Source organism: Chenopodium album, chromosome 9 (genome assembly GCF_948465745.1).
Source record: "Chenopodium album chromosome 9, dcCheAlbu1.1, whole genome shotgun sequence".
Lineage (NCBI taxonomy): Eukaryota > Viridiplantae > Streptophyta > Magnoliopsida > Caryophyllales > Amaranthaceae > Chenopodium > Chenopodium album.
In genome coordinates, this window is record NC_137842.1 from 57,461,360 (window position 1) to 57,480,718 (window position 19,359).

A 19,359-nucleotide genomic window follows, 5' to 3' on the forward strand; every position below is an offset into this window, starting at 1 on the left:
TACTCGATTTGGGCGCAAAATTTTTCATCAGTTTGTAAGTTTTTCTGGAGAAATTATCGAATTACATTTTTTTTTCTGAAGATTTTTTGGTTGATAGATTCTGGAAATTAGTTGAAAATTCCGCTTGATTTTTTGGTTGATTGATAAATTTCTGGATTGAATTTGTTAAAAATAATTGAATTCTTGAAGTCTTGGATGATTATTTTGCTGAATTGATTGTGCGAAATTGATTAGTTGTGTAGAAATTAATTTAAATCTGTCGAAATTTGTTGAAGTTTTTTGGATTGATATTTGATTGAATATGGCTGGGATTGAGCAAAGTCAGAATCAAGATCCTACTTAGGATCCTAGATCTCCTTATTATATACATCCGGGTGATAATCTGAAAATGGCTTCGGTTCCAATCAAATTTGATGGAACAGGTTTTAGTGATTGGAAAAGATCAATGATGATAGGTTTATCTGCTAAAAATAAACTAGGGTTTGTAGATGGATCTATTCCTATGGCTAGTTCTGTTCATGCATCTTTTAGTGCATGGAAAAGGTGTAATGATCTTGTTATAAGTTGGATTTTAAGTGCTCTTGAGCCTGTGTTGGCAAGAAGTGTTCTATATTTTACAACAGCAAGGGAGATTTGGCAAAATTTGGAAGAAAGATATGCACAGTCTTCAGGGCCCCAGTTATTTGCTTTACAACAGCAACTAGCAGATTTACAGCAAGGAACAACAAGTGTTGCTGAGTTTTTTTTTACTAAAATGAAGATGTTATGGGATGAATTAGATGCTGTAAACCCATTTTCTGTATGTTCTTGTGGAGGTTGTACATGCAATCTTAATCAGAAGTTGTCTACACAAAGGGATAACCAAAGGTTAATTCAGTTCTTGATGAAGTTGAATGAGAATTTTGGTATGGTTAGAGGAAATATCTTGATGATGCAGCCTTTGGTAGCAGTTACACATGCTTATAGACTTTTGGTGCAAGAAGAAAGGCACAAGTCAGTAATTGGTGATATGCAGACTACAAATGAATCTCATGCTTTTGCTGCAGATTGAAGGAGTTTATATGACAATAAGGGTTATAAAGGACAGTATCAGAATTATAATCAGAACACAAGGATGAGTTACAGTGAAAGAGGCAGAGGTAGGTCTAGTATGACTTATGATAACATAAGATCTCAGTTTTTTTGTGAACACTGCAAGATACCAGGACACACAATTAAGAGGTGTTTCAAAGTCCAGGGTTATCCTCAAGATTTCAAGAACAATAATAAGGGTACTCTTACAGGCAATAAAAGATTTGCTAATTTTGCTCAGATGGAAGAAGAAGGTTCAGTTTCAGATATGGTTTCAGTTCCTAGAGATCAGTACAATCAGTTCATGGAGTTTTCTGATAGGGTATCAGGACAAGCTAGTGTACAGCCCGATTCTCAGTTTTCTGGTTACACAAAGGATACAGTGAACAACAACATCAATGGTTCTGCTTTCATAGCAGGTAAAATATGTTTATTCTCAGCATTTTGTTGTGATTGGATAATTGATAGTGGAGCTACAGATCACATGACTTGTGATCTGAATTACTTTACAACTTATGAAGAAGTTTCACCTGGGGATCATTATATTACTATTCCAGATGGGAGCAAAGTTTCTATGACACATATGGGTTCTGTAGATTTGAATGGTGTTAAGCTGAATGATGTTTTTATATGTGCCAGAGTTTAAGTTTAACCTGGTTTCTATTCCAAAATTATGCAGTGATATAGGTTGTGATGTGGTTTTTAAAACTAATGGATGTTTTGTTCAGGATCATTCAATGAGAATGCATCTTGGTGATTTGAAGAATGGATTATACTGTACACCAGCTAGGGCTTCAGAACAGGACAGTTTTCTCTCCAGACTTGAAGGAGCTATGGTTGCAAATGTTGCTTCTTCATCTTCCTCACATTCTTCCAATAATTCAGCTGAAAAAGCTAAGCTTCTTCACCTTAGAATGGGTCATTTACCTTTTTCCAGCTTAAACTTGTTGATTCTAGCTTTAATATCTCAGATTCTTCTCAATCTTTTTGTCAAATATGTCCTATGGCTAAACAGCATAGATTGTCTTTTCCTACTAGTGCTATTAAAACATCTAAGTCTTTTCAGCTTTTGCATATATCTATATAGGGGCCCCATAGAATTTCTACTTATAATAATTGTTCAATTTTCTTAAATATTGTTGATGATTTCTCTAGGTGTACTTGGATTCATTTGTTAAAACATAAATCAGATGCTGTTTCAGTTCTAAATTCCTTCCTTTCCTTTATTGAAAATCAGTATTGTACTCATGTGCAATGCATAAGAACTGATAATGCCCTTGAGTTGTGTGAAGGAGAAGCTAAGAAAATTTATCTAAGGAAGGGTATTTTGCATCAAACTAGTTGTGTTGATACACCTCAACAAAATGGGGTAGTTGAGAGAAAACATAAACACTTACTTGAAACAGCTAGATCCCTATTTTTTCAATATAATGTTCCAACACAGTTTTGGGGAGAATGTGCCTTATGTGCTGCCTATGTCATAAATAGAATGCCCCTGCAATGCTTAGGAAACATTTCACCTTATGAAAAAATACACAATACAAAGCCTGATATTTCACACCTAAGGGTTTTTGGTTGCCTTTGTTTTGTTTCTACACAAAAACAAGGTAGAAGTAAATTTGATACTGTAGACACCCATTTGTGTCTCCCCAAAACCAAACCCGCTGATGAGTATCTTTCACGTCGAATCATAATCGAATGAAGTGAAAGTGTGGAAAGTTTAGTGTTGCGGATAGTTTTAATTTCTTTTCTCTTCTCTCTGTTTTTGAAAACCTATTTTAAGAAAACAGCCAATCTAGTTTGGTTGGTCCATGATATGGGTCCAATAGTAGTGTAGTTGGATAGGGCTTGAAAAGAGCTTTCCAATGATATATTATAAGCCCAATTCCGATGAATATTGAGGAAGTTATGGCCAAATTACTAAACTGGGCCTGGTTTGAGCCTTATATGCGGCCGAATGATCTAGAGGAGGGCCTAATATGGATTTATCATTCCTAATGCAATTAGGAATGGTTTTAGTCTTCTAGATTCTTCTAGAAGGTTCTTTTCATTCCTAATTCAATTAGCATTGATAAATTGACTTTTGTTGACTTTTTAGAGTTTTAATCAGAATAAAAGAATGTTTTTGAGGAAAATACGATTTTATCCTCCTGTACGGTTAATTTCTATCTGATTTTTGAAAACGCGTCAATAATTTAATTAGCGCCAAACGCCAGCATTAGCGCCTGACGCTAAGCTTAGCGCCTAGCGCTAGTGTTAGCGCCTGGCGCTAATGTCAGCGTCTGGCGCTAATGTCAGCGTCTGGCGCTAACCTCGTTTTTGCGCGTCAGAACTCTGTTTCAATTTTCTATCTTTTTGGCTGATTTTCTCTATAAATAGCCTTCTAAAAACTTCGTTTTCATTCATCAATTCTCACCAACTCTCATCAAGAAATTCTTGATATTCTCTCTCTCTTTTCTAAACTAGCCTTTTCTTAAATACAAAATTCCGCACTCACAAGACCTAGATACACCTAGCCAAATTCGAAGTTGCCTTCGCCCTAGACGTGAAAGGTTTTAATTTCTGAGGGTTTGGTCCCAAATCTCTTTTTCAATTTTATTTAACTGTGTTTCATTATTATTTTCCTTGAAGTTACTAACGTGTGTATTTTGTTATTAGAAAGAGGTACGAGGCATCTAAGTAAGTACTTTGATGGTTTTTTTTATTGATGTTATTATGTAGAAATCATGCTTAGGTTATTATTATGATTCCTAATGTTATGTTAGGGCGTTTTGATCTTCCTAGTATCATGTCTAGGGTAACTTTAATATCAAGTATGATTAAAGGTATGATGCCTTTTATGTTCTTCCTAATATTTATGATTGTTAGTATCATGTTAGGGCTAAAGTTTTGATTTTTATTGCTTAGTGACATGCTAGGGTTTGTTATTAATCTTGTTAGTATCATGCCTAGGATCTTACTATTATTATGCTTTATTATAATTATTATAATAATTATTTATTATTATTATTATTGTTGATTATATTTATTTTTATTGCTTGATCACACCTTTTATGCATGTTTAAAGGGAATTTGTACTTGTAATCACGCTTAATGAGATAATTAATAATCTTGTTTAGGGTTAATTTGATTATAATTCAAGTGATCGCCAATAATAGTTTTATTTGTGCATTATATTCAACTAACATAGATAAACAGGTTTAGGGTTAATCCTATTGATTGCATGTTAGTCAGAAAGCGCACATGAATACGGTCAGAATAAAGTAGAGGCCTATTATTACGGCAGGTTCAATCTCTTTTAGATTGGATTTGTACCTTCATCCCCGAACTACCAGTCATGGTTCAAGACCTATTGGAGTTGACGATCTCCTGGATCGTTAAGGGGTGTAACCTTCACCTCGTGAACGGTTTACAAGTTCCTAAAACTTGTTGGCGACTCTTTTGCTCTAGCTTCCTTCCCTTTGGACGCCACCATGCTTGAGTGTATAATCACAGTGGGGTTCAAGTTTGGGGTAATGCTTGAAATATTCCCTACAGATACCAGGGAAGAACCACACATTTTTTTGGGATACTCTACAACTCAAAAAGGGTATAAGGTCATGAACATCTTCACTAAGGTTGCACAGGTCTCTAGAGATGTAGTATTCTATGAGAAACATTTTCCATACCATATTAACCCTTCTCCCACTTCATCTAAATCTTCTTCTTTTCCTATTTTTCTGCCTTTTGAAACCTTACCTGATCATGTTATAACTGATAATATACCTGATGTTTTCAATATTTCTGATCCTCAAACTTCTCAAAACACACAAACCTTTCAAACCTCACACATTTCTCAATCTCCTCAGAATTCTTCTAGTTCACAAACTTCCCAAGATCTTCAAAATTAACAAAATTCTATTTCTAATATTCATGTTCCCAATACTGTCCCTGTTCTTGAAGTTAGGAAGTCTTCCAGACCATCCAAACCACCATCTTGGATGATTAAATATGTTTGTAGTTTGACTGTTACTGAACCTACAGAACATTGGTGTAATTTTGTTACTTATGAGAAGGTAAGTGAACATCACAAGGCTTTTGTTGCTGAATTTGAGTTTGTTAGGGAACCAGATTCTTATAAAGAAGCTGCTAAGTCACCACAGTGGGTGGAAGCCATGAACAAGGAGTTGACAGCACTTAGTGATAATAACACTTGGGATGTTGTTCAATTACCAGTTGGAAAAAAGGCCATAGGCTGTAAATGGGTATTCAAGCTGAAGAGAAGAGCAGATGGAAGCATAGAAAGGTTCAAGGCAAGATTAGTGGCAAAAGGTTATACACAGAAGTATGGGATAGACTTCTTTGAGACTTTTTCTCCTGTTGTTAAAATGGCAACAGTCAGATGTTTGCTTTCTTTGGCAGCATGTAAAAATTGGAAAGTCTTCCAATTAGATGTAAACAATGCTTTTCTACATGGAGACCTTCATGAAGAGGTGTACATAAAAGTTCCAGAAGTTTTCAGTGCTCCAAAGAATGCTGTATGCAGACTCAAGAAATCATTATATGGTTTGAAACAGGCTTCAAGGCAGTGGTTTGCAAGGTTAGTGCAAGAGTTGAAGGTTCAAGGTTTTGCACAATAAAAAAATGATTATTCTCTCTTCATCAAAAATTCAGAGGAAAAATTGACAATAGTGATTGTGTATGTGGATGACATTTTGGTGACTGGTTCTGATGAAGCTAGTATACAGGCTTGGAAGGAACACTTGCATAGAGTGTTCAACATTAAAGATCTGGGTGAGGTCAGTTATTTTTTGGGACTTGAGGTTTCAAGATCACCTGAGGGATTTGTTATGACATAGAAAAAATTCACAAAAGAATTGCTACAGAGTTCTGGTTTTGATCTGACAAAGCATGCTGTTAATCCTTTACCAATCAATCTAAAGCTTACTGTAGAAGATGGTGATCCGGTTCCAAATCCTTCTTTCTATAGGTGTCTAGTAGGGAAATTAAATTTCCTCACAAACACCAGGCCAGACTTGTCCTTTACAGTACAAGCTTTGAGTCAGTTTTTACATGATCCCAGGACATCCCATATGGTAGCTTTGCATCATACTTTGAGGTATGTGGCTGGGACAGTAGGACAGGGTATTATTCTAAGGGCTGCTAATGAATTAAAGCTACAAGCTTTCTCAGACTCTGACTGGGGTGCATGTGCAGACTCCAGGAGATCAATAACAGGTTGGTTGATGATGTTTGGGAATTCCCCAATTTCCTGGAAATCAAAGAAGCAAGCAATTGTCTCTAAGAGTTCTTCAGAAGCTGAGTATAGAGCAATGTCAAGTGCAGCTTCTGAGATAACCTGGTTGGTGAGACTTCTAGAAGAAATTGGAGTTCAAGGTCTCAAACCTGTTGCTCTCAAGTGTGACAACCAATCAGCTATCTATATTGCTAAGAATCCTGTCTTTCATGACAGAACTAAGCATATAGAAATTGATTGTCACTTTACCAGAGATAAAGTGATGGAAGGCTTAATTTCTTTGTGTTATCTTCCTACAAAAGAACAGCTTGCTGATTTGTTTACCAAAGTTCTTCATTCTGCTTAGTTCAATGAGTTACTTTCCAAGCTGGGAATGCTGTCACCAGATTCCAGCTTAAGGGGGGGGGGGGGGTGTGAAGAATAGTGGTTAGTTAACCACGTCAGCAATTGTTTGTTATTAGTTTTGATATTACAGCTGGCTTAAGTAGTTAGTTAGGTGGGCCACAATTTGTTATAAATATAGCTGTCTCCTGTATTACACAATTAATTTTTCAATAATGAGAAATTCTTTTCCCTTAAACTTTCTCTCTCTAAATTCTTTTCTCTTAGTTTCTTAAGTTTTTTTTTTCTTCGATCAATAAAACTCAAGAACAGTGAAGTTTACATAAAATAAAATCACTCCTATCTCATGTGGACAACATATTTGTAAATAAATTTTAAAACAGAGTACAATGGTAAAAAATATTAAACAAACCATACTTGCGTAATTTTTTTTAACTTGCATAAATTGTTTGTTTTTTATTTTTTTTATTTGCTTGTCTTTATGTTATAAGTCTTTATACTTCAAAAGGGCAGTTAATTTTTTATGAATCTATTTGAAAAGGATAAAACTTATTAATTTTTTTTTAATAAAAACTATAATAAGAAATCAATTTGTCAGCTTCAAAACACACTAATTATGCAAACAAGATAATATATTTTTTTAAAAAAATTGCTCATAACACCTTTATACCCAATTTGCTCAAAAAGATCCTAATCGGTCACAAAGCCTATTATAACAGGTTATATGACAAGTGGCGGCCTGTGATTGGTTTTAAAAAATAAAACAAAAAATATATTTTTTAAAAAGTTAGATTTTTGTAAAGGAAAAATTAAAAAACCACCCACCACCCAACAGCTGCCGCCTGAAGATGATATATACAATTTATATAGTGTTTTACCCCCGTTCCACAGTTATAATTAGTAGTGTTTTTGGCTCTTTAGGGCCACTTTTATTACTAATTTGTGTTTTATAGTGTTTTCATATTTTTAGTTGAGTTTTACAGGAAATTGCTCTTTTGGAGCATTTTCCCGGGTTTTCATGGATCAACTACGGAAGCTAGAAGGACACGACCACTCTTGAAACCCAGGATCGGTGAGAGCCGGTGATTAAGGGCTCGATATGTGATACTGGGGCTATTGGATCAATTAATCAAGACCCGATGAGGAAATCCGGATTGGGCCGAGGAATCGAGCCTAATAAAAAATCCAAGCCTCGAAGAAGAAGCCAGGCCCGATCGGGCAAGCATACGCCCGATCGGGCGGATGCGCGCATAAGCACCTTCAAGGAAGAAGTGCGCCCGATTGGGCGCGGCACACCAGAAGTGGGCAGAGCAAAAAAGGCGGGCCTGATCGGGCGGCCCCTCGCCCGATCGGGCCCGTGTTTTTCTTAGAGCTGATTAGTTTTGTTTTAATTTTTGTTTTGAGGAATGTTTAAGTACGAATTATGTACGTAAATTCTGATTACCTTCTTTCTTAGACTTTCTCTGTCTACTTAGGATATTTTCTCTCTCTTAATTTCTCTCTCAACTTTGTTCTTAATTACTTTCATTAATCCAGATTTCTTTTGGTAAAAGTTTCTTCCCTTTTAATTTCAGTTATTTTGTTTACTTCTTTGATTATGTCTTGCTTTATTTATTTGATTAGTTTAGTTATGATGATGCGTGAGTAGTTTTATTTCTAGGGTTTATGGGGATCTAAAAAATAATATGAAGGGGTAAATTTGTGATTGTTGATTATCAATGCTTGGTTAATTTCCTATTGATTGATTTAATGCTATGCACTTAGGTTTGGCCAGATTTAATTTTATGAGTTTTGCAATATTAATTCGAGATTCGATAGATGAGAATTGATGTTTAGGCTTAGTTTCAATAGGCGGACTAATTTATAAATGGTTAAGTCGAGATTCGACAGATGAGATTTAATACTAGTAAATTAACTCTGTGATTATAATACGTAGCGAAAGCCCTTTGTAATCTGATTAATCAATGCTTGATGATTTCTTATTATGATTTGCCCTGGAATATTGTTTATTAGTGAACCTATGCCCTAGGTCTTTTAATATTAATTTCTCCCTACTTTATTTTCTTTCGATCTTATTCTTCGTAGTATAGACTTTATTTACAAAAATATTGGTTACTTTGATAATTTAGATTATAATAATTAATTAGGAGTAGAAAGACTTGTTTCCCTGTGGAGTTCGAGCCTACTTCCCTATCTACTTTAGTTAAAGGACTTAGGTAATTACTTTTGATTAGGGGATACGACTTTACCCTGTCAAAATTATTTTTGGGATGATCCTTTTTTGTTTCGTGAGTGTGCAGATGGATTGTTTCGCAGGTGTGTTCCCGAATGGGAAGTCCACGGTGTGCTTACTAGTTGCCACACTTCACCATATGGAGGACATCATGGCCCCACTAAAACGGTGGCCAAGATTAATGAGTCAGGTTTCTATTGGCCTACAATGTTTAAGGATGCTAACATTTTTGTGCAGGCTTGTGACTTTTGCCAGAGGACTGGCAACATCTCGCGGCGGCATGAGATGCCTCAGACCGGAATTTTAGAAGTTGAAATTTTCGACGTTTGGGGTGTTGATTACATGGGACCGTTCCCTTCTTCAAAAGGGAACCGATATATTCTTGTCGCCGTTGACTATGTATCCAAGTGGGTTGAGGCCATCGCCACTCCTACCAATGATGCCAAGGCGGTCCACAGACTTTTCAAGAAGATCATATTTCCAAGATTTGGCGTGCCTAGAGCAATAATAAGTGATGGAGGTTCTCACTTTCATGAACGGAAGTTAGACACCCTCCTCAAAAAGTATGGTGTCTACCATAGGACAGGTTTAGCCTACCACCCCCAAGCTAGTGGCCAAGTTGAGGTTTCTAACCGTGAGATTGATCGGGATAAGATAGGTCGTTAAGCTACCACCCTAATCAAATTAACAATTTATAATACCTAAACCTACACTAAACTAGTTAGTGGCAAGTAAAGGGTCGATCCACTAGGGAAGCACGCTAATTCAACATCAAATATCACTAATGCAAGAGTGAAAAGGGGATTGTTTTGTTGGTTTTGTTGAGTAGAACACTAAAACTACAAGTAAGCAAGAAAATGATGATTAAAATCAATAGAAAATGACGCTAGGGGTTCGGGGGTTTCAAACATGCATTAGAAAGAGGGGAACAATGATAGTTATCATGATGAACATGCCAAAGAACACAAGATTCTACCTAAACAATTCATTCTCATGCAATAGTCTAGGCAAATCAATAAAAGAAGTCAATGCTAATTAGGATCATTCTCATGCATCCTATTAGACACAAGCAAATTAAGAGAATAAAGAAGCACAATACATGAAACTCCATTTTAACAACTCATTCTCATGCAATCAATAAAATAGAGGTGATCTTAATCTAGTTCAAATCATTTTCATGCATTTAAACTAGGAGGCAATCAAATAAAGTGCAACAATAATCTCAAGCCATTAAAAATCATGTCTTTCATCAATTTAAGGCATGTAATCAATCCAACTATCATCATTCATTTATCATTCAATACATATCTTCCACCCCCTTCTCCTAGCTAAGAGTTTAGCCTAGAGAAGGGAGATTAAACATAATATCAAAACTAGAAATAAACACAAGAAACTCAAAACAAAACATGATTGAAATATATGAAATCAATAACAACTAGATAAACTAATAAGATAGACAAAAATAAGTAACAATAAAACAAATAAATAATATTAAAGGAAAGGAGAAGAGATTACTAAAGAAAGGATTGAAGAAAGATGAAAACTTGGATACTTGCTTGATTGATGGAAGATTAAAGCTTGAGCAAAGTTGAATATAATAAAGGAAGCTTGAATAACAATCTATTTTCTCTCTCTAGATTAGGCTAATGTTCTATGGAATTAGTACTAAGTGTCTTTCTATTACAAATAGTTCCGTCTATATATATGTGGCTCCACCCAAAAGAAAGAGACTTGGACAACAAGGCGCAAATAAATCATAAACCCAGCCGTGCGCGCCCGCACACAATGTTTGTGCGCCCTCTCAGCGTAGTGCGCGACCGCAACTTTGAGGGTACGAGGAAAATGAGCGCGCCCGCACATTAGTCCTGCGCGCCCGCGCATCGGTGTGTGCGGCCACACACAAGTCGCGCAAACTCTCTGGTTTGGCTCTGTTTCTTCAGTCTAGCTGTGCGGGTTCTGATAGGGCTGCGCGTCCGCACAGCCTCACATGTGCGCCCGCACAGAAGCCGCGCAGTACCCCGCGCACAACAGATAGCTTGGCTTCTTGATATCCTCTTTCTTTCGGCACATAATACCTACAAAAATAAAGCATGGAAATCAAAATAAAAACAAAGCGAGAAGACTAAGAGAAGGGAAGATAAGGGAGAAAAGGAAAGAGGAAGCAAAAGTAAGTAAAAATGCTTAGAAAAAGGGCCAAACAAGCGCAAATGAGGGGAAAATCCTTAGAGAAAAAGGATAAAAGAGTGACATAAATGCCACTCATCAAAATCCCCCACACTTGCCTCTTGCTTGTCCTCAAGCAAGGAAAACCGGAACGAAAAGACAAACACAACAAACATAACATGACAAGGTTTTCGCAAAACCAATCAAACCTCAAGGTAATGGAATGCTCAATTTGGACTCATTTGCAAATAAATGCACCAAAGAATACTTATCTTTCTCAATTCAAGGAGGGAAAGCACGTTCCAAGATGCTCAAGGTGGAAAAAGATAAACCTAAGCTAAGCGTAGAGAACTAATGATTTCATTCTCCGCCCTAGCCCCAACCAAGACGGTCCGCGTTCTCTCCACTAACTTCAATTCATCCCCTAGCTAGCTCCTCATGGTTACTCAAGGTTACCGGAAAAAGAAATTAAAAAAAGAAATAAAACTAAACTAAAACAATTAAAATACTAAACTAAAAACTAAAAAAAAACTAAACTAAAAATAAAATAAAATAAAATAAAATAAAAAGGAAAAGAAAAATCCCAAAATTCCCACCCAAACCACGAAATCCCCACCAAACTACCTTAACACTTCACTTTCGAATTTGCTGCTCCAATTCAAACACCCATTCACGCATCATCCTCACCGTTCATACTCCATCATCATCAGCAATCATCACTTTGCAGCCGTCCGATTTTCATTAAAATCACATGAAAAGCTCGTGATTGACCCACAATTGCGCGCTCGCACAGAAGACGCACAACAAGTCGCGCAAAGATTCTGCCTCGACTCTGATTTTGGATTCCAATTGCACGCTTTCTGACAGGGCTGCGCGGCCGCGATGGAGGCTTGAGATGGTGAGTTTGGGTGTTGTGAGTTGCGCGACTATTAGGTGAGTAATTTGGTGGTGATTTGGGTGGTTGATTATGGGTGAAGGGCTGGTGGTTTAATTGGTGTTGCGGGGGTCAAATTGAGGTGGTAATTGCTGGCAGTTTGGTGGCGAAATGGGAGGTGACGGTGGAACAGGGGGTGTGAAATGGTGATTAATTGGTTGTTGTGGGTAATTGATTGGGTTGCTGGTGGTGTTGTGTTTGTTGTTGTAGCTGTTGGTGGACGGTGGTTTGGGTGGTTGATTGTGACGGTGGCTGTGGTTGGAAGGTGCGGTTTATGGGAGCAGGGGAAGTAGGGTGATTTTTGGTGTAGGAGCGGTGGAGCAGGTGGTTGTTGTTGATGTGCGGTGAAGGTGGTGGTGATTGCTGGCGGTTTTGGTGTTGTTGGGCTGATTGGAGTTGCGGCTGGCAGCAGGGCTGATGTTAAGGGTGGCTGAAGGTGGTGTTGGTTGGTTGTTGTGGTAGTTGGTGAAGGTGGAGGAAAGCAGTGGTGGACTGGTGGTTTGCGTGGTGGTGGTAGTGGCTGGTGGTAGTGGCTGCTGTTAAAGGTGGCTGAAGGTGGAGGTTGGTGATTTGGGTGGTTGTTGTTGATTGGAGGTGGGTGTGAGAAGGAGGAGCAGGGGCTGCTGGTGCGAATTGCCTCGAACCTCAGACCTTGAACCTGATCGACCACGGACCCGAAAACACCTACAACCAAAAACAACACGAGGGGATTACCACGAAATAAAATAAAATAAAGATAAAATAAAATAAAAATAAAATAAGATAAATAAAATAAAATAAGATAAGACAAATAAAGTAAAATAAAAAGCTAAAACTAAATAAATAATAAAATAAAATGAAATGAAATAAAATAAAATAAAACAAACTAAAAACTAAAAGAAAATAAATAAAATGAGAGAAGCGGGAAATTATTAACTAAAACTACAAAAATAAACTAAAAACTAATAAAAATGCAAAAATACTCAAAATAAAGATAAAAGGCGAGAATAAGCGAATAATAGAAATAAAGGATAAATAGGGTTAAATTATTGGAAAATAAGCCGGAAAACGACTCAATAAACACCCTAAAAGTGACATAAAAGTCACTTATCAGAGATCAAGGCCATTCTAGAGAAGGTGGTGGCGAAGTCAAGGAAAGATTGGAGCGACAAGTTGGATGACACCCTTTGGGCGTACAGAACTGCATTCAAGACCCCTATAGGTACTACTCCTTATAGACTCGTGTACGGTAAAGCATGTCATCTCCCGGTCGAATTGGAACATAAGGCATATTGGGCTTTTAAGGAGCTCAATTTGGATGTCAAACTAGCGGGAGAAAAAAGGTTACTTCAACTTAACCAACTCGATGAGTTCAGGTTGACGGCCTATGATAGTGCTCGAGTCTACAAGGAGAAGACAAAGAGGTGGCACGACAAGATTATCCTTCCGAGAGAATTCAAGGAGGGTGATAAAATGTTACTATTCAACTCTCGACTTAAACTTTTCCCAGGAAAGTTACGGTCAAGGTGGTCGGGGCCTTTTATTGTAAAAAGGGTCAATAAATTCGAATCTGTGGAGGTTTTCGACGAACATGGTAACGAGTTCAAGGTTAATGGCCAAAGACTCAAGCTATATCATGAGAGGGCTACGATTGGTGCAGTTGAATTACTTCACCTAAGCGGTTCCGGTTCACTTTGAGTTTCAACGTGGTAAGAGGGTCGTGCGGGACCTAGATAAATCAGCGCTTTGCCGGAGGCAACCCGTATTTCTTGATTTCTAGACTAATATTTTTCTTTATTTTATTTTTACTTTTTCTTAGAGAGGTGAGGAGAGTGAAATTTGACCTTTCATGAGTGTTTTGTACAGGTTTTAGATCACACGGTACAGAGGTTTCAAGAGAAAAAGGCGAAGAATGAGAAGCTCCAGGATCGGGTACGGGCCCGATCGGGCGCGCACCTAAGGGTCGGAATTGAACTTTATTTCGCCCGATCGGGCAAGGAGTCCCGATCGGGCGCGAAATATCAAATTTATCGGAGCTTAATTTTGCCCGATCGGGCGAGGAGTCCCGATCGGGCGCGCACCTAAGGGTCCAAATTGAAGTTTATTTCGCCCGATCGGGCGCGCAAGTGAGGAGAGAAATCAAGAAAAACTTCGCCCGATCGGGCGGAATTTCGAAGAAATCGAGTGCCAAAAAAGAAATATCAGGCGAAGCTTGCCCGATCGGGCGGGCGAAATGGCGATTTCCAAGTTCGTGTTCGCGCCCGATCGGGCGCACACTTTACAAATCATCCTGAACTACCTTCGCCCAATCGGGCGCGCCTATTTTATCCGGGGGTTTAAACCCTCCTTCTCCCTTTCTCTTTTCTTTTTCTTTCTTACTTCTTCTTTCTATTTCACACTTTCTCTCTCTAAAACCTCCATTTTCAAACCTTCAACTTCACTTTCAATCCAAGATCTCCTCAAATTCACCCATCAAAACCTCAAATTTTTTACATATTCTTAATCCTCACACCTTCCTCTACATTTTCCACCCACTTTCTCTCATAATTCCTTCTAACCCTTAGAGAGAGAAAGCCCCAAATACCCAATTTTCCACATACACATGGCTTCAAAGCGTTCTAGGCATCAAAGGGGCGAAAGTTCGAGGTAACAAAACCAATAGTCAACCCGAAGCTTCAAGTACCGGGATGGGAGGAGGTTGTTATCACCTCGGAGGAACAACGGTCTAGGATGCTAAATCTCATCGATAGACAGGTAATCTCAACCCGCTTTGTTCATCATCCTACATTATCTAGACTAGGTCTTGATAAATATGTGGAAAAATTGTTTAAGGGTATAAGCATGAGTGGTTTCTTTCAAATGTGCCATGATACATATGATTATTTAACATTAGAATTTATCTCTAGTTTTAATGTTATTAAAATGAATGCTATAATCACTCATGTGCAATTCCGATTATTAAACAACGGTGTGCGTTTAACTCTTAAAGAATTTGGAAAGTTGTTTGAATTAAAATCGGATAAACCAATCGAACCCTCCCAAGACCACATTGTCGTGGTCTACAAGAGACTCACTGGAGAGGGTTTGGCTAACCTCCAACACGCCAAAGGGACGTGGATTCAACATCCCGTCCCAAAGTTTTGGCAAATATTTGCCGGCCTCACTATTTTTGGGAGGCATGAACCGGAAAATGTGAGGAGGGATGCATTAGAATTATTGGCATCCTATGTAATCCTTAATGCTGAAAAATTGAACATACCCCATATGATAGCCAATCACTTCCATAGGGCGGCCGAAGCGGGTAGGTCTAGGGCACCTATTTATTTTGGGGGGTTAGTGACCCATATTGCCATCAAACACCTAGGTTGGAACCCAGATGGGCATAGGAAAGTAGCGGGCTCAAACCTCATGGACCTAGCCTATTTAGGGAGTCTAAACTGGGTGCAACCCGTGGGAGGTGACACTTGGTGGATAGTCCACCGACAATCGGGTAGGAGAGACCAAGCCTTCACCTTACCCAACCCCGCCTTGACCAAATTTGAGAAGGGGAAGCCTTCTTACACAATCGAGATTAACGGTCAAGGCGAGGTTCAAGCACCTCACCCTTCACCACAACCCCACCAATCACCCCAAGACCAATCCCCCCCACACCATTCACCACACTACCCACCACCTCCACCCTTCACCTATGGCATACCCACTTCCTCGGTCGATTATAACGTCGACCCCAATGCCCCTTATGACTTTTCGGCTTTTAGGAGCCAACTGGACTGTATCGAGATGGGGCAAGGGAGAGTTGAGGGCATGATGCAAAACCTAGATTCTAGGTTAAGCACCTTGGATGGTCGGGTAGGTCACATAGAAAGGAACCTTGGGAGGGTCTATACCCCATGTATGATGACTATGCACGCTGAGGGGCTATCCCCCCCGAGGAATTAGTTCCCGACTGGTTCCAATACCCCCAAGGAGGGTATTCCACCCCCGGAGCATTTGGTACTTATGTGGACTACTCTTCAGTCCATGGATATGGGGGGTGATGCTCCTTTTGGGGGTATGGGGGGAAATGTGAACCCTAACTACTTTGCAGGTGGTTCGGGTTATGGTGGTGCTGGAACGAGCCAGGGTGGTGCCGGCTCGAGCTATGGAGGAGGGTACGAGAGGATGGATGACGATAAGGAGTAGGTTCTCCTAGCTACCTTCCCAAGTCAATGAGGGCATTGCTTGATTTGGCTTGGGGGGAGATTTCTTGTATATATGGTAACTCTCTTTCTCTCTTCTCTATTTATTGCTCTCCTAGTGTAGTTTTTATTGCTTTCCTTTATGAAAAAAATACAAAAAAAATTGAAAAACAAATAAATTCAAAAATACGTTCCAATGAATTGTAAATCATGCTTCCCTGTGTCCCATACTTAGAAATATTGTTTTGATTCTTGGTATATGATAATGAGCTTTGTGAATTTGTTGATCATGATTTGAAGTTTAATTGTTCGGATTCCTAAACAAGCGTCAATTTTCGCCAACTATTTGTGAATATAGTGCTTGACTAGTTGATTTGGTTAGGAATGTGTGTTAGCTCCTGGTATGTCAATGAATTTGAGTATTGGTTTGCAACTATTAGTAATGTTTATATAGCTCAATATTATGCACATTGAGGAGGACGAAGGCATTTGTTCTCTTAGGTAGCCTTCAGACGATACTAGATACATTTGTTCCTTTCTTGCTACCCATGTTGTTGCTTGTGCCCTTTTATTGTTTATTTAGCCACATTACAAGCCTATATGAGCCCCATTGGTTACTAGTCCCAAGCTTGGCTTGGGGGAGCTATTAGTTGGTGAGGTGAGGGAGTTGTGGTGTGCACATCATTTGCACAATGTGGGAATAAAAGAAGAGTGATTGTTCTTTGATATTATGATTGGAAAATATTGATGTCTTGTGTTACAAAGTTGAAAATTTCCAATATGAGGTAAAAAAGAAAAAAAGAGCAAAGAAAAAAAGTTTGTTTCATATGTTCAAATGTTCTATTTGAAGGTTGTTAAAAAAAAAAAAAGAGAAAAAAATTCAAAAGAAAAAAAAGAGTTCAAGTTTAAAAAAAAAAAAAAGAAGAAGAAAAGAAAAAGAATAAGTGGTTCAAAGTTTGTTTTAATTTATTCTATTCCATATTATCATATTTTGTGAGTGAATATGTAAGTGTTGGGATTGTGTTGTATATATGATTATTTGGTGAACTTTTGTGGAGTTGAGTTGTGATTGGAGATGTTTTGGTCATCACTTGTTGAGACCTTAGGTTTTATTAGGATATGGCTCCCTTAAGCATGGCTTTACTCTCACATTTTCCTAAATTTATCCTACCCTTTACCCTAGCCTTACATTACAAGCTTTAAAGACCTTCCGACCTTTGTGCATAGAGTTGTATGAATGTGAAAGTGTTGTTTATCAATGCAAGTTATGACTTGATATATTTCGAGTCGACTAGTAGGTTGAGCGTTCATTGTTTTAAACACACGAGAGTGTGAGATGGGAGGGCATTGTTCACAAATAAAGGGGTTGGTTGGAGAGCGATCGAGTACATCTTTTACTCGCCACATAAATGAGAGTTGAGTGCGTGAGCACTAGTATTGAATTCTATATGCTCATGTGGTTTGCTTTACTTGACAATTGTTGGGGATGAAGGATAATTAGATGAATGAGATTGATTGACATTGAAGCATGTTCATTAGATTTATCTTGAATCGTTTGTGCTTGATTTTGTTTATTGGGATGAGGCATGTTTTATATGTTCATTGATGAGCTCTTTGCTTAGGGACAAGCAAAGGTTTGGCTTGGGGAAGTTTGATATATCCAATTTATATAGTGTTTTACCCCCGTCCCACGGTCATAATTAGTAGTGTTTTTGGCTCTTTAGGGCCACTTTTATTACTAATTTGTGTTTTCTAGTGTTTTCGTATTTTTAGTTGAGTTTTACAGGAAATTGCACTTTTGGAGCATTTTCCCGGGTTTTTATGGATCAACTACGGAAGCTAGAAGGACATGACCACTTTTGAAGCCCAGGATCGGTGAGAGCCGGTGATTAAGGGCTCGGTATGTGATACCGGGGCTATTGGATCAATTAATCAAGACCCGATGAGGAAATCCGGATTGGGCCGAGGATTCGAGCCCAATAAAAAATCCAAGCCTCGAAGAAGAAGTCAGGCCCGATCGGGCAAGCATACGCTCGATCGGGCGGATGCGTGCATAAGCACCTTCAAGGAAGAAGCGCGCCCGATCGGGTGAGCGTAAGCTCGATCGGGCGCGGCACACCAGCAGTGGGCAGAGCAAAAAAGGCGGGCCCGATCGGGCAGCCCCTCGCCCGATCGGGCACGTGTTTTTTTTAGAGCTGATTAGTTTTGTTTTAATTTTTGTTTTGAGGAATGTTTAAGTACGAATTATGTACGTAAATTCTGATTACCTTCTTTCTTAGACTTTCTCTCTCTACTTAGGATATTTTCTCTCTCTTAATTTCTCTCTCAACTTTGTTCTTAATTACTTTCATTAATCCAGATTTCTTTTGGTAACAATTTCTTCTCTTTTAATTTCATTTATTTTATTTACTTCTTTGATTATGTTTTGCTTTATTCATTTGATTAGTTTAGTTATGATGATGTTTGAGTAGTTTTATTTCTAGGGTTTATGGGGATCTAATAAATAATATGAAGGGGTAAATTTGTGATTGTTAATTATCAATGCTTGGTTAATTTCCTATTGATTGATTTAATGCTATGCAATTAGGTTTGGCCAGATTTAATTGTATGAGTTTAGCAATATTAATTCGAGATTCGACAGATGAGAATTGATGTTTAGGCTTAGTTTCAATAGGCGGACTAATTTATAAATGGTTAAGTCGAGATTCGACAGATGAGATTTAATACCGGTAAATTAACTCTGTGATTATAATACGTAGCGAAAGCCCTTTGTAATCTGATTAATCAATGCTTGATGATTGATTATTATGATTTGCCCTGGAATATTGTTTATTAGTGAACCTATGACCTAGGTCTTTTAATATTAATTTCTCCCTACTTTATTTATTTCGATCTTATTCTTCGTAGTATAGACTTTATTTACAAAAATATTGGTTACTTTGATAAGTTAGATTATAATAATTAATTAGGAGTAGAAAGACTTGTTTCCCTATGGAGTTCGACCCTACTTCCCTATCTACTTTAGTTAGAGGACTTAGGTAATTACTTTTGATTAGGGGATACGACTTTACCCTGTCAGAGGCCAATCTCCTGCCCTAACCACAGCGCCGACAACAATGTCGGACCTCCTTCCCCCTCCTCATAACTAGCAACCCCCCCATCACGAAAACCTAGGCAACTTTTAGAAAACCAGACGAAGCTCCGGCGAGCCACAAAACCATCC